Source organism: Pinus tabuliformis, chromosome 2_1 (genome assembly GCF_031772625.1).
Source record: "Pinus tabuliformis cultivar Carrire ecotype Pingquan chromosome 2_1, CPIR1, whole genome shotgun sequence".
Taxonomy (NCBI): Eukaryota; Viridiplantae; Streptophyta; class Pinopsida; order Pinales; family Pinaceae; genus Pinus; species Pinus tabuliformis.
The window spans coordinates 347,510,315-347,512,737 of record NC_142299.1 but is presented as its reverse complement, the minus strand read 5'-3'; the positions used below and the strand labels follow the sequence as shown (position 1 = coordinate 347,512,737).

General features: G+C 34.2%; 1 non-coding gene across 1 annotated transcript; it reads right to left on the bottom strand.

The window, feature by feature from the left end:
* Nucleotides 1-374: 374 nt before the first annotated feature.
* On the bottom strand, nucleotides 375-477 carry LOC149200282 (U6 spliceosomal RNA). Its single transcript, XR_016254082.1, has one exon. It is a non-coding gene; the product is annotated as a U6 spliceosomal RNA (small nuclear RNA).
* Between the last annotated feature and the right edge of the window lie 1,946 nt (nucleotides 478-2,423).

Sequence of the window (2,423 nt, the reverse complement as noted above, 5' to 3'; positions counted from 1 at the left end):
TTCACATTTCTTCCTTCAAAGAATAGCAGAATTAAGAAAGACGTATGATATACTCAAAAGAATGGCTTCTGCTCTTCAAGCCTCAGCGTTTGCGGATTCAACTCTCAGCTGCCAAATCGCCTTTTGCATTAATGAAAGACAATCACTATCTTATGCATCACACAGACATTTGGCTTGTCTATATATAGTCAACCCGAAATTTTGATTAATTGTTTTAAGGTTAGAAAATGTATTAATTTTGTTAGGGGAATTGCATAGAAAGAAATTCTTGATAATCTTTAGCTTAATTTTTGTGGTTGAGAATAAAATATAATTATATTATATTAATTAATAATATTTGAATGGGATTATTTGTTTTTTTATAACCGATTTTTTAAAATCTGGATTACTTTTAGATTTGTGTTTATTATTCTTGAGTAGGGGTCATGTTAATCTTCTCTATATTGTTCCAATTTTTATGGTCAACTAGTGCGTTGAGATTTACTTGAATCTTCTTTAGTAGAAAAGCCATGAACAAGGCCTCAAATCAACATATGAGTCCTTTGTTAGCATTTAAGTAGAATATAAGAACCACAAGTAAGTTTCCATAGGATATTATTGAATATTATTGGGCTTAAAGCTTTAAGAAGTTCTTAAACTAACACACGACTCTTTTATAAGGATTCTTTTGTAATCCTTCAATTGGGATACTTTCCCCATGAGTAAGTTTTATGCAATATAATTGGTTTTTAAGGTTTAGGCTTGGTGAGATGGTGAAACGAGGACCACATACCATAATTGAACCATCCCAATATCAAGCATCATGAAAAAATTAGAAACTCCAACATGAGCCCTTGCTAAGGGGTCTTTAGCATATGAGTTGGATATCAACATCAAGATGCTTTGTGCACTATTGATGGGTCTTGGGGTTTTAACCATAGCCATGGAATGTAAATACAAACATTATGCATATAACATACCCAACTCCCTTGCTAAGTTATAACACTAAAAATATAGCTTTTATACCATTATGTAAATATGTATATTGTTTAAGGTTTCAATTTTTCCATTAATATGTAAAACTATAAATATGGTCATGATAATTTAGTAATTAATGGTAGGTGTGTAAGGTTACTTCTTGAAATTGTTGCGAAGGGAAAGCATGTTTGTTGAAAATCTCAAGGATGTGGAAATGTTTTAGGAAAAGCTATGTTCCTATCAAAATTGCTTTAACTCTTCCCAAATCTTGATGGATGGACCATGCAAGTCCCTGTGGCGCATTCCAAAAATATTTTAAACCATGTTTAGGAATCGTGTTTGCCATTAATATCACATCGTGAACAACATGTGCAAACCATAACTGTAAATGCACACTTTAAGGGATCTTTTTTATTATAATTTGATATGGACACCATTAGAAGGCTATGTGCATCAAGGATGGCTCATGGAACCCGAAGAAAGGTTAAGGAATGAAAACAAATGCCTTTGGACTTTGTTGATTCTACCCATCCTAAAGAGAAATGAATGATTCCTCAAAGAAACACATGATTTCTTTGTAATGGTTCCTTGTAGATCTCCAACTAGGAGACATCCATCATGAGTAGGTTTTGTGAGTTGGAAATTGATGTCACAATTTAAACATGTTCTAGAGGGGAAATGAGGGCTTTAAGCCTAAAATCAATATCCTTAATCTCAAATTCCATAAACAACATCTAGAAACCATGACAAAATCCCTCAGTATGTACTATTTGGAATTTGAATTCAATATGGATGCTATTACAAAGTCATCACCATCAGGGATCTTGAACCACCACATATAACCTATATACGATATCATTCACCTCCATGTGACATCATAACTAAATTATTTGTAACTAGGAATGGGTCTCAACGTGTAATCAATCTCAAGGGAGAATAATAAGGGCCTTTCTTTATTGGTGAAGCTTCTCATTCTCAAGCATTATAAACAACATCTATAACCCATGAACCATATTAGGCTACAGTTCCATGAATGTATCCTTGAATAACCACATGGCACCCAGCCTACTAAAGGGATATGAGTGCCATGATTAAGCCCAAACATAAGCCCTTGGGTCCACACTAAGAATGGTTCTTAGTACCATGATTGTTGTTGTTTATCGTTTGGGTAGGATGAAAATGACATGAATATGTTTTGCATAGCGGAAATGTGTCTCATGGCTTAAACATGGTTAAGGGGGTAAAAAGAGGCTTCATCCATAATTGAACCTTCCTTCGCTTAAATTCCATGGTAAAGGGAGGAAAAAACATAGGCCACAGCCCCTGAACATATCTTATTGGTCTTGATTTCCATATTAAATCACACTCACAACCCATAACACAACCACTCTTTGGGGATCTTTGGCATATGAGTTTGATATGGATGTCATTAAGAGTTATTAGACACTAAGGATTGGCCATGAATT